Here is a 15,541-nt window from a genome sequence, read left to right as displayed (position 1 = left end):
TCTGTATTCGTTTTGGCGGGAAAATCGAAGATATGTTTTAAGATGGCGCCAATCTCTTCTCTAGCATCTTGTTTGGATTGTGGTTTAAAAAAATGATGATTTTGAATTTTTGTTTAGGAGGTAGAGTTTTATTTTTTAATAAAATATTTGAAGGTATTAATATGAGTAGTAATATGGGCGGGCACGAAAACAAGACCACGAAACATGACTATTTTTTTCGAAAACATAAAATAAATAAATAATTCTTTCTTCTGCACATGGCCATGCTCTGAACAAAAGATTCTCAAAATTGAAAAATTCTTGAACATGGACATGTTCAAAACAAAATTCTTCCATAGTCATTTTTACGAAAAAATTATAATTATTAATTATTGTTTATTTCTCGTTATTGCACATAACCATGGCAAAAATCTTTCGAATGTGAGTATTTTTTTGAATGATTAATTTTTTTTGGATGATAATTTTGAAAAGATACTGTATTTTCTTTTTAAGTAAAAAAAAATTAAAAGTTATTAATATATAATAATAATTAAATAAAAATAATAATTTAAAATATAATATATTAATATTTTGATTAATAAATTGAGTAATAAATATTAATTAAAAATAATAATAATTTTGTGTTGTTTAAATAATCCTTAAAAAAATAATGTTTGATTAAATTGTGTTATTTAAATAATTCTGATAAATCTGAACAAAAAAATGTATGACAAAGAAGTATATTATTTGAGTTTTAATTACTAAAATGTTTTTTATATTTAAAATTTAATTTTAATATAAATAAAATAAGAATATTGTAATGACATCCTACATTAAAAATTAATAATATTTTTTAGTTAATAAAATGATATTTGATAATTTGTTTTTTTTTAATATATGAAGCAAGAATAGTTCAATCATCACATTCATCACCTCTACTTTCACTTAAGAATATAAGTCATAATTTTTAATATCTCTTATGAACTATTATTGACATTTGAGTCACTTTAGTTTGGTTGGTTTTACTGTTAAAATAATATTAATGTGATAAAAATCATTTTAAAAAATGATAATAATTAAAAATACTAGCTTGTTGATAATGGGTCCATAATCTTATTAATAATATAGGAAATGATTTGAATAACACAATCTAGTAAATAAATTGTGATCTCAGTTATTTTAACTTATTATACCAAACAAACAAAAATCATAATCAAGGGGCTACAATAGGTTCAATGAAATATCTCAATCAATTCAAACTATAAATATTTTTTCAATAATTCTTACCCACAAACAATTTGTTTGACTAAAAGAATCTTTCAAATTAATCAAATTGAAGTCTTGATTGTTCCACGTTTCATCAAATTGGCATTACAAAACCTTAAGTGTTACCACATAAGAAAACTTACTCTTAATCACACTAATTTATAAAAGAAAAATAATGAAATAATATAAGTGGATAAAGAACTAAAAGAATGATTAAAATTTGTATTAAAATAAAATCTGAATTAAACATTGTTTATGCCTATCTTCACATCCATTAGAATTTGTACAACCTTGACAAAGGCTGTGTGATTCTCTAATATTGGAGAACAAATTGTGATGTCTTGTCACATTATTTTAATGTACACAAAAAATAATATATTTATGAACATAACTAATTACACATTTAAATTTGGCATTATTTATTGATATTCTTTATTTATTTTTTTATTTCAATTTTATACATCTTATTTTATATTATTTATAAATTAATTTTTAACATATCTTTTCTTATCTCTATATATAATGATGCTCAATTTTTAAAATGTTCGGATTGTCGGGTCTAGAGATGTGGTTAATTTGGATATATATATATATATATGAGTGATTAATTTGGATATATATATATGAGTGATTAATTTGGATATATATATATATGAGTAAATTGATACTTGTGATCGGATTGTGGGATGACCCGTCCATAAACTTAAAACGGTTAAAAATAAAATTAAAAATACTATCACATTTTTACCGTAATATTTTTTCACGATTTTTTTATATAATTACTGGTGCAAAATACATGCTAATTTAAATTAAATGACAGTTAATTATTAATAAAAAATAATAATAAAGGTGAATTGATTGTTTCTTATCTCTTTTTCAATAAATGATTTCAAGAAGTTTGAAAAGTTATTTTTTCCAATTTAATAACTTATATATTTATATTCTAGAATGGTTTATTTTGAACAATATTTTCAACATTTGTAGTACTTGTACTCGCATTTGTCACCATCTTAATAAGGAAAATAAAAATAATTTTTAAGTTTTAATTATTTTATTTAAATTAATAAAGTGTTTGATAAGAAGTTTTTCTAGACTTTCTAAAATTCAAATGTTATAATTTTGGAGTCGCCTTACAATAAAATCATGACTTTTACTTTGGATCACCAATAAAACAACAATTAAATAATTATATTTAATGACTAAATAATTATATTTAATGACGTCATCGCATTATTTATTTAAATATGTCATCCAGTCAATAATATTTTGTTAGTCCAACTTCTCTCCTCACGCTAATATTTAAAAAGGTACTCACAATAATTATTTTGGTCTTCTTTGTCACCACTAGTTAGGCCTTGATTGGATTTTACATTATTTGGGTATCAATTTTTTTTTGTATTTTTTTTTTGGTATTGGGTATTAAATGAAATAAAGATTAATTAGATGAAAATAATAATGTTTAAAAAAAATGTATTGAATCGACCAAAAAAAAAAATTAGATGAAAAGCACTAAATAAAATATTATACATGAACAACTCTAGTCCATGATGTAGTTAATCAATAAAACTAGAGACCCAGAAAACACAAAATATAATGTGGTTAATTACCAAAATACTAAAAATAATTAGGGCTCTAATTGATATTGTGGTTAAAAAGAAATACTCAAATTCATTTATAGTGAAATAATCTATTAAATTATTATAATAATTTGAATTCAATTCAACAATTTTCAAAATATTATTGGTTAGATTAAATGTATGATTATAGTATGATTAAATATAATTTATTTTAATTAAAATAACTTTTTATCAAAGATTTTAAAGAATGAAATAAATTTTTGTTTTGAAAGTATTACACCATTTCAATAATTCAATTTTATTTTCTGTGGAGGGTATACAAATTTTGATAGATCAAAGTGTCAAGAGTTACCTAGAAGACTAAAGATGTCTAGATTAATTATCATTAAAAAATGTTTAAAGTAAAGTAAAGTAAAGATACGTACTAACTTAATTAAAAATAAACAAAAATGATAATTGAATAGTAATGATTACAACTACATAAAAAAGAAACTAAAGAACATGACAAAAAATATTATAAAAGAATGTGTCCTTTTTGCTATCATAGTTCACCTCATTTTGTAAACTTCCCTTTAGTCTGTCATTTTATATATTTTTTGAATTACATTAATTATATGTAGTGTCTCAACTTAGGCCTAGTTCGGTTAGGGGTTTTTTAAAATATCAAGAGAGAAAAAAATTGAATGATAGATGATGATTTTGAGAAAATAATGATTATTTTTAGTAAAAATACTTAAAGGGTATTGATATATATAATAAAATATAAAATAATATTTTAAATTAGATGGTATTTTAGTATTTTAATTAATAATTTGAGTGATGTGATAGATAAAAAGGGAATGAGGTGATGATTGATTTTGTATGTTTTTTTAAGAAACCCATAACGAACCAGGCCTTAGTGATGGAATTATATTTTTTTGAAAATGTCCATGTATATTAAAAATAATCAAAATTGTTTATACACAACAACAAAAAATGACATAAAAAAAATCAAAAAATAAAAGTCGTTACTCAATAGGTTATCGAGCTCGTAAGTTTTCGAGAAGAACGATTAACTCCCCAACGGACTTCACTGACTTTCCAGAACGAATCTTAGAAAACAATATAATAATAAAATTATAAATGATACGAATCAGACAACTACGATCATTGAAAATTCAACGATTTCTCTCAAACCAAATAATCCACCAAAAAACAATTGGGATGATAACCTAAATATGTAGGCATGTCATATTAGTCGTATCCATCCAAACTTCTCAACAACTACCCAAAGACTCGGGCATCACCTAATGAATTCCAATGATACTCCACAAAAGACTTTATATACTAGCCACCCCTTGACAATGCATAAATAAGTTGCCGATTCAACCTCTTCATGACACATACGACTAACTATAATACAATATTTTCCACGCACATATCATCCGTAAGAATTCCATCGTGAATAACGCTTCATCCAAAGAATGAGAATTTGGATAGAATCTTTGACTTCCAAAATTTCTCCCAACAAAAATGATATGGAACCATCTTAGCGAACAACTTGTAGCAATTCCCCACATAGAAACTATCAATGTCTTGGCAACGTATAATGTCTTGTTCAGACGGGGATACTTGACTGCATCATACCAAAAGTAAACTCTATTATGTGACGAAATTTCCATAATGTTTAATCTCATTCTATATATAATTCGACTAACAAGGCTACTAAACCGATGATCAAACATGTCCTTAATTGTGACATTTCTACATATAACAATGGAAGCAAACTTAAAATACGTCGTAGTTAGACTTTTGACACTACACCAAATGTCGTCTAAAAAACTAAAACTGATCGAAGAACGTTCATCCCCCACAATGAATCTAGATTGCTCACGAAAACTTTTCTACATATAATAAATTCTCCTCCAAATTCTATACCCCGCTGGAAAATTAGACATTTTTTTAACCAACCAGATCCATCGTAACCATACTTACATTTGATCATCGATGTCCAAAGACTATTCGATTCTGTAACAAATCTATTACACAATTTTAATAGAAATGCCTTATTAAAGAAAATAAGATCTTGAATATTCAAACTTTCTTAATATTTAAAACATTTAACCTTATCCTAACTAACAAAATGACAAAACGATGAGTTATAAGATCCACATAAAAATTTAATAAGAAATAATAATATATATAAACTACAACAAACAAGTTTTAAAATCATTTCAAACTCATTATACATTGTTTGGAAACTTTAAGGGCTTGTTTGGCAGAGGTTATTTGAATAACATGCAGAGAGAAAAAAAATAAGGTGCGGTGATGATTTTGAGGAGGAAATTTATTTTTAGTAAAAAGACTTACATGTTATTGATATATATAAATAAAATAATAAATAATAAAATAAATTATATTTTAATATTTTGGTTAATGAATTAAATGATTTGATAGATGAGAATGATAATGATAATGATAATGAAATTATATTTTTTTTTAATTATTTAAATAAGCCAGACTATTGGATATGGGTTTGAACTATTTTGTTTTTAAAATTTGTGTAAAAACTTAATGTGCAGGATCTTATTCTACCTTAATTATATAAAACAGTAAATTTTTGGTTTAAATCCACTCTAACTTAACTTGACAGGTATCTTATAAGACGATATTAATCATTATTCTTATAACAGTAGAAAATCATTTAAATCTAAGTTTTTATATTAGTCCACTTATTTATTTAAAAATCAAAACAAATTTTTTTAACTAAACAAATTTAATTATTAAGAAATTTAAATTTAATGAACAGACCATTACAACCCATTAAAATATTTAGTATGGAATAAACTAATGCTTAAATGACTTTATCAGATAAAGATTAGATTTTGATGCCGATATTTTATATCAACTATTTATGAAAAAAAACTCATTAGGATAGTTTAATAATTTAAGTGAAACTAATAAACTAAAGGTGGAACAGTAGTAGAAATTTTGTTTTAATTAATATTAATATTTTTTTTTTGTCAGACAAAACACCAAATATATATCATAATTTATAGCTCAAAATTACAACAACGCGGTTCTATCTGACTTTTGATATAAATACAAATGAAATGATGGTATGAATGAATAATAAACCATATTATATTGCAGCTTCATTTGAAAACATTTGATTAGATAGATTATTTTTATCTTAAAACTCTCATGTAATTGTGTTGAAATGTGTATGGTCAGCTTAAGAGAAGTATTAGTACGTGTATAGTCACAATTAATAATCACATATTACTATGTTTATTTTGTCTTCACCTAAAATAATGACTATTAATATTTTTTGCGTTAATATTACCCCTATAATATGGAGTTAATTTTCATATAAAGATATACAAAAATTCTCTTTTTCTTCTACTATTTCTAAAGAATTTTATGTATTAGATAATTGACTCAACAATGAAAACCTCTCATTCACATCCGGAAGGAGGGATCCTCTGCTACTGATTCATCTGTTCCCTGTGTTCCTCCCTTACAATTTTGTTTATTTATAAAAAAACAAAAAAAAAACAAACAAACATGATTTACTAATTTGTCTCCTCCTATGTGAGGGGGAACAGACGGAACATATATACTTGGTAGCAGAAGAACTCGTGTGATGTTTTTCGACGGGAAAGACAAGGATTATCACCTCACTGAAGTTGCCAAGGAGCTTGAAGAGAAGGACGCTTCATGCCGATCCTGGAAAGCCAATGACATCATGGTGTGATCGTGGCTTATTAGCTTCATGCTCAAAGAAGTTGGTGCCACCTTTTAGGCCACACTACTGCCAATACTTGAGAAACGACACATCTCACATACTTTGATTCTGATAATACATCGAAGTCATTCGAGATGGAAAGTTTGATCCATGATCTCAAGCAAGGTGATAGATAAAAAATTTCTCAAAATTTTTAAAAGTCTTTTCCAAAACATTTTCTCAAAGCAACAAACTCTTTAAAAGACCACCGGACGCATGGTTTTGAATATTTTAAATAAAATAATCAAAAAGGGAGAAATTGTTAGATAAAATTGACCGGTTAATAAGAACTTAACTTAACAAACTTATTATGCAGGAACGGTCAAGAACTTCGAACGGTCAAGAATCACAACCGGCCAAGTAATCAAACCGACTAGAAGAAGCAATATCTAAAACCTAAAGCCATCTGGTTGAACTGAACAACCTGTTAACATGATCAGTTGGAATGAAGTATTCAATCCAAATCCAAAGAACAGATCCAACGAGGAGACTACTTAGAGAAAGAAGTCAAGGATATCAAATTGAGAACAGTGTACAAATTGGTGCAAATAAACACTTTGGGTATAAGCAGAAGATGACATCAAAGCCTCATACTGTGATATTGCCATATTGGTACAAGTCTGATGATATGCTGCAGGCTATAGAAGATTTCCTGAAGAAACAGTTACCATTTTGGTACAAGTCAAAGGAGTAACTTCCCAGGTGTAGGCAACTGTCCAACCGACAGTTGTCATAATCAAGCAAAGACAAATCAAGTCGGTCTGCTCCATGCCTTGGAAGCCAAAAGCGCATTTAATGCTATGCTGATTCTCAGCTCAACCAATCAGATTCAAAGATTACCCTGAAGGTATCTGTTGAAAAAATGTGACCGTTGGCACATTTTCATCTATAAAAGGAGAAGCTGAAGCAACAAGAGTGTGACATACAGAGAAAACAAGTTATAAAGTGATAAAAAGCGATTATCTCTCTAAGATTCAAAGCTTAAGTGTGTTTGTGAAGTGTATTACAATTACTGTGAGAATTGTAAGAGTGATTATCGAGCAGTAAATAAGACTCGATCGTGTATTGTGTTTGTGTATTCCTTAGTGAATATCCTTCTCGTGGTTTGAGAAGAAGGGGTGACGTAGGAGTTTTATCTCCGAACATCCATAAAAACCTGTCTCGTACTTTATTTCCTGTCGGCTTCATATCCTAACCGACTCACATTATTCTAACCGCCCTACTGATATTCAAACAGATATTCTCCAAATCCCATCTTTATTCATCCTGTGTGTGTTGTTTCAATCTGAAACAAACCACTTCCACACTTGAACTCGGTTCAAGGGTTTGTGACAGCTTGTGTAGTATTGAAACCATGCGTTAATTCTTAACCGGATTAGCGCCAACCGTTGAGTGTTGTCAGAGATTATCCTTTAGCCGGACCCCGGTCCGCCATCGTCAATCTAGATCCTAACACAAGGGGAGACCTCAATTACTCACTATTACAACACTATGTCTTGTATGTCGCAAAAAAAAGGCCTTTATGATACGCACAACTTAAGGTGTGTGGAAGACCAAGCCTCTTACACTCAAATCGTGGAGACTAGGCTGATCTTTAAATTTCTGTCGGGACTAAACAAAAACTAGATGAGATCCGTGGTCGGATTCTTAGTACTCTGGGAAGCATTCTCGATGGTGTATCATGAAGAGAGTCGAATGAAGATTATGTTGAATGACAATGCCTCTGCAATAACAACTAAGGGCCCAACCCTTGCCTCTACTGTGATTGAGAATCCACCATCAATTGCTTCCAAAGTCTCGACAATAGAAATAAGAAGTCGATACCCTTTCGCGATCACTGCAAAAAGCTTGGCTAGTGGCCACACCAAAGATACATGTTAGGTGATTCATTGTAAGTTTACTAATTGGAAGCCTGTTTAATCTCAATCTACTCAAGATCATAAGGGCATGTTTTCGTAATGTCTTGTCCCACTCCACTTAACAAGGAACATATGAACTTCCTCTACAACCTATTCAACAAGAACTCGAATAATCCACTCTCATCTCAGACCTCCTCGACCATGACAAATACTTCATAAGCTTTTCATGTCACTACAAATATGTCTCATTTATGGATTGTCGACTCTACTGCCTCACACCACATGACTAATAATCACAACCTCTTCTTTATATGTACTTTGTGTGAACATAAAATCTTAGTCACCATTGTAGATGATTCACGAACGATTGTAATAGACACAAGGACTATTGTCCTTTTAGAGGACTTTTGTCCTTTTAGAGGACTTGAAGCTCACATCTATTTTTTATATCCCACAACTCTCTTGTAACATGCTTTCTATGCAGGAATTAATGCAGATGTGAAGTGCTAATTGTGTTCAATGCTCAATTTTGTTGTTTTCAGGACCCTGAAATCAAGGAGGATGATTGAATGTACTGAGCTCCATGGGATCTTTACTTTTTTCTACCAAAAACCATCTCCCTTTTACCCACTTTGTTCCATACCTCCTCTCCAAGCAAGCCTAATAACTATTTTTATGTTACAACACTATCAATTAGATCATCCAAACTTTTTATGTCCAAGACGATTTTTTCCCGAGTTATTTAAGAATAAAGATGTTAGCTCTTTTTAGTGTAATATTTGTCAAATATATAAACATACTCGTAGTCATTATTCTTCAAAACCTTACAAGACATTTGATCATTTTCCCATGATCCATAGTGACATATGGGGAGCATCTAGGATGTCAAATATCAATGGTGCGAAATGGCTCTTGTTGTTTGTTGATGACCACACACGTTTAAGTTGAGTTTTTCCATTGAGGGAAAAATCAGAAACTAACCAAATTTTTAAGTGTTTTCACTCAATGATAAAGAACCAATTTAAAGTTAACATTCAAGTGTTTTATTTAGATAATTCAAAAGAATTTTTTTAACAACCAAATTGGTGATTATTTTAACTCTCATGGTATTATTCGTACTAGTTATTGTGTGAAAACACCTCAACAAAATGACATCGTTGAGAGGGAAAACGAACATTCAATTAAGGTTATTAGATCCATAATGCTCGCCTACACTGTCCCTAAACAGTTTTGGGGGAAGTCGTCCTCACTGCCACATATCTCATCAACTGAATGTCATATCAAGTTCTCTCATTCCAAATCCCATGTCATGACCTAAAACTCGAGTTCTCCATTACATATCTCATCTCTAATTTAAAAATGTGAATATTTGACTACTCATCTTTTGTCCACCTCTATGATCAAAGTAAACTAGACCCAAAATCCAAAAAGTTCATTTTTCTAGGATACTTAGTTATCTAGAGGATATAAATGTTACTCTCATAAGCTTTAGAAGGTCTTCGTTTCCGAGGATGCAACCTTTCACGAGACCTCTTAATTCTAGTAGATTGTCATTTAAGGGAAGCCAATACAAGAATGTCAACCTTAGAACCAAACAATGGGCGTTGACATTTACACTCAAAAGTAGCCCAACATAGAGTCACCCGACCTCATCACATAGACACAACTCCCACACCATCAGAAAACACTACCTCCAACTCACACGAACCCTTCAGTCTAGGTCCCAACTCGATTGATATAAGTAACATCTTACACTCTCCCAATATTGTTCCTAAAATTACTAACTTGGATGCTCTTATTGCATTGAGAAAATCATTAAGATATTGTGGGCCATATCGGATGGAAGACTATGTATATTGTGAAAGCTCTTCAACTCTTACAAAGCCTTCATTACCAATACATACGTTGTTAATGCGTTGACAAGACATGTATAGTTTTTACCAAGACATACGTTTTATTTTTGGTAGGATGCAAACAAGTGTCCTTATTTGAAGAAATCGTTATGCGTTAACAAGACATGTATAGTTTTTATGCGGGACATTGCTATAAGTTGTTCGCTAAGATGATTCCATATATATACATTTCTTTATTTTTTATTTTAATAATTCAAAATTTATTTAAAACAAAATTACAAAATCAACATTAATAGTATAATAATAATTCATTCATATATATAATAAACCTTAATAGTGAAAAATTTAGTTTAGTTAATTATAAAAATTTCGGATTTAAGTTGTCTGTTGTGTCAAGGGAATGAAGAAACGACTGATCATCTCTTCGGGAACTATTCATTTGCCTCGAAACTTTGGAATAAATTTGCAAAAAATATGGAGATGACCAGATTCCCAGGAGACTGGAAAGAAATCAAGGAAGTGGTTGTGAAGAAAGAGAAGGACACAAAGTTTAAGTCAAAGATTTTCAAATGCGGATTTGGCTCAACAATTTACAACATCTGGTGGGAGAGAAATGCGAAGGCATTCTCAAGGAATCGAAGAAGTATGGAGCAGACATGGGATGATATTGTAACTGACTGTAGCGCGAACATCTAGATGTGGAGAAGAACCCCGAAAAATGAACAGAATTGAAACCTCTGCAGGAACTAGAAGGTACCATATTAGGAAGTCACAAACAACGCTGTTTTTTTAGCGAGATAAACGCAATTTCAATTTGTTTGTAATTCCAATAATTGTTTGTAATTTATTTGTTTTTTAGACCGCAACGAACTTAATTTCCTAGGTTTGTCTAGGAAAATACAGAAACTCATTTGTTTTTTTCCCGTTTTTATGAATTTTTAATGAAATAACGTTAAATTGTTTTTTCCAAAAAAAATAGTGAAAAAGTGAGTTTAGTTAATTATGAAAAAAATTGACAAATTTCTGTATTTTTTATTTTAATAATAAATCTAAATAAATAAAACTAATAATAAATAAAACAATAATAAAAAATCAACATTCATGTAATAATAATTCATTCATATATATATATATAATTAACCTTAATAAAAAATTAATAAACTTTAAAAATAAAATTTAAATTTATTAAAATAATAAGTAATTATTAAATATATTTTAAAAAAAATTATATATATATATAACTATTTTTTAATTGTTATTCATATAAATTATATATGTATACACAAAATTATAAATATAAATCAACAATCTTAAATGGTCTAGTGATTGAAGTATTAATATTACATAATAGAGACCATTGTTCAAATCCCGTTAGGCACAAATTTAAAACTATTAAAAAAAATTTGATAGTTAATATGTGAAATAAAAATATCGATTTATCGAAGTGAGGAGATGGTTGGATGCGAATGATATTGGTTAAATTTTGCGATGAAATTGGTGGGTGGGTAAACGACATTTACAAAATTAGAGGTCGATTGTGATGAATGGTTAAAATATGCGATGAAATTGGTGGTTGAGTAAATGACATTCACGATATGGAAAGAGATGGTTTGTTGTTTGTTGATTTGACCGAAGAAAATGTAAGGTCACAAGATTAAAAGTCAATTGAGGTGGATAAAAATATAAAATGAGATGATTGGTTAGTCGAAGTGAGTATACGATGAGAGGTCGATTGGGGATTAATGGGCCAAAGTGAGGGTAAAAGAGATTGGTAATGTACCAAAGTGAAAGTTTAAGGTCACGATATGAGATGTACGATTAGGGTGAATAAATGTGAAATGAGATGGGCTGGTCAATTGAAGTGAGGATAAATAAGTCAAATTATTTATTGTAAAATATATGAGGAGATGAATTGTTTGACCGAAATGAAAGTAAGTCTCGAGATGAGAGATTGATTGAGATTAATGGGATAAAAAGTGTGGAATGAGATGGTTTTGATTAATCGATGTAAGTAAGGTCACACTATGAGAGGTCGATTGGGAAATTGATGGGTCAAAGTGAGGGTAAACGAGATTGGTAACATTGAAGATTGTTGATTTGACCGAAATAAAATTGTGTAAGGTCACACAATATGAGATGTTGATTAAGGTGTGGATAAATATGAAATGAGATAGCTAGTTATCCGAAATGAGGATAAAAAAGTCAGGTTGTATATTATAAAATATGAGAGGAGATGAGTCATGAGATAAGAGGTCAATTGGGGATTGATGACTAAAGAGAAGAGTAAAAGAGATATGTGATGTTGGAGATGGTTGATTTGACGGAAGTGAAAGTGTAAGGTCACATATGAGAGGTCGATTATTGAGGTGAATAAATGTGGAATGAGATGGATGATTAGTCGAATTGAGGATAAATAATGTCGGATTGTATTATTGTAAAATATGTTAGGAGATGAGTTGTTTGACGATGTGAAAACAAGGTCTCGAGATGAAAGGTCAATTATGAATTATTGGATAAATGTGGAATGAGATGGTTAAATAGTCAAAGTGAAAGTAAGATAACGAGATGAGAGGTCAATTGGGGTAGATAATTGTGGAATTAAATGTATGGTTAGCCGAAGTGAGGATAAGAATGTCGGGTTATATATTATAAAATATGTGAGAATATGAGTTGTTTGATGAAGTAAATGTAAGGTCTTCGAGAGAATAGATGTCGATTATGATTGGTGGATAAATATAGAATGAGATGGTTTTTGATTAGTCAAAGTGAAAGTAAGGTAAAGAGATAAATGTTAATTGAGAAATAAATTGATATTTCTAGTTAAAATATGCAAGAAGATTATTTGTTTGACCAAAGTGAAAGTTAAAGTCACAAGATCAGAAGTCCGATTTGAATTGGTAGATAAATTGTGGAATAAGATGATTGATCATATGAGTGTTTTAAGGTCACGATATTAGATGTCGATTGAGCATTGATGAGTTAAAGTGAGGATGAAAAAGAGATTAATAATGTTTGAGATATTGGTTTTACCAAAGTGAAAGTGTAAGGTCACGAGATGAGAGGTTCATTAAGAAAAAATATATGACGAGATATGTGAGAAGATGAGTTGATTTTCTGAAGTGAATAAAATGTAGAATTAAAGTGTTTTATTTTTTATTTTAATATATTATTTATGATTTATTAAAAAAATTAAACATTAAATTAATACATATTATTATTATAATTTTTTTTTTATATATATTTGTATTTGTGTGTATTTTACGAAACCTTCTTAATTTTAATAAAGTTAAGTATTTATTTACTCTCCTTTCATAATAATAAATATTTGTATACTTAAATTTGAATTTATTATTTAAAAAATAAAATAAATAAAATTAACAAACAATAGGGAAAGGGACACACAGATAAGCAGTATTTCCAATTTTGAATTGGTCAGCAATTTGGAATCTGGGACATCCGTACGCTAGCATATACTACACGTCTTTATTTTGCTTTAAATCTCAATTTATTTTAAATAAATAATAATATTTTTAAAGTAGATCAAATCTTAAATATCATGGGTATTTAAATCTCTTTATGTTTTATTTTAAAACGTGAGTTTCGCTCAACTAATTTATGCGGTTTAAGCTAGAATTATCTTAATTAGATCATAATTTAATGTGTGAGAAATTAAAATCTGAATGCGACGGAAGCGTATCTTAATTTGATTGCATGTACCTTAATTTGATTGCATGAATCTTCTCTTTCCTTGTAATAGAAAAAGTATTTAATCTCTCTATCTTTAGACTTTCTTTATATGGAATGGTTCTTCCATTTGATGAGTAAGTCAATAGATTTCTCTCTCTGTTGATGGAGACGCAAAGGAGAATTGACATTACTTCAAATGGGAACTATTACCAATTTACCATTACATATGACCAACAATAAATTAGTTATTATGGTTTGACAATTTCTAATTTAGCCCTTCATAAAATTAGAAATGTCACTTAAGTATCCTCACTTTATATTCATAACAAATACACTCCTAAAGCATAAACTTAAATTCACATTAGATCACATTATTTTGGCTTATATTAAATATGACATATTCATAATTATTTATTATACAAATGATCCTAAAAATCCCAACATATAATTCTTAAATATGATTATCTATTTTAATTAGACACACAACTTACACTTTGACAAATCTAAAAGTTTTGAAAGTAAAATAGGGATATAAATTGTTTATGAAAAGGAGATTTGATACCTGATTTTATACTCAACACCTGTTTTGATGTGCATTATTTAAAATTACTTTATATATAATTTTTACTCTTATTTTATTCTTATAATATTTTTAAATGTTAAATAATATGAGCATTTTAAATATTTAAATAAACTAAATAACTACTAATCAAATAAATTTTATATTATTATTATTATAATATATATTTAACTTGTTCAAGTTAAATGATTTATTTAAATTATATAAAGATATAATAAAAATAATTAACTTTTAAAATAATACAGAATATTTAATTAAAATGATACAAAATTTCAAATGTGATAGTAATTATTAAAATCAAATAATTTCAATTTATTAAAAGTTCAAGTTAATTTTTAAAATAATTATATATATATATATATATATATATATATATATTGAACTTACTATCTATATGAAAAGTGCACAAGACTAACTCATTTAATTTTTATATTTTAAATTTAATTAAATATTTTATAAATATATGTCGATAAATCTGTAAAAAAATTTATTTATTATTTTATTAATTTGGTGTATTTTTTTTAGCATTAGAGTATGAATTTTCTTTTTAATATAATTTTAATGATTTATTTTGAATTTTTAATCCTATCAATTATATATTTATACACAAAATTATAAATTTAAATTAACAAATTTAAGAGAACTAACTGTTAAAAATGTTATAGTACATAACAAAAGAGTATTGTTCATTAATGAAAGTGAGGTAATGCGATTAGTAATACGAAGTTTGATTAAAGAACAAAGAATATTGAAATGTAAATGAGATTGTTAATTAGTTGATCGAAATGAGAATAGAATGTTGATAATAATAAGACGATTGAGTGAAAAATACTCGAAGAAGTGAGGTCATGAAATTAATAATAAGGGATCGATTGATAACAAAATGTCACGTTCGATTCTCAATAGACATTTTTATTTATTTTTTTATTAATTTAGTGTAATTATTTTTGTAGTATTAAAATATTAATTTTCTT

This window comes from Impatiens glandulifera, chromosome 3 (assembly GCF_907164915.1).
Source record: "Impatiens glandulifera chromosome 3, dImpGla2.1, whole genome shotgun sequence".
NCBI lineage: Eukaryota > Viridiplantae > Streptophyta > Magnoliopsida > Ericales > Balsaminaceae > Impatiens > Impatiens glandulifera.
This window is presented reverse-complemented; position numbering follows the sequence as displayed.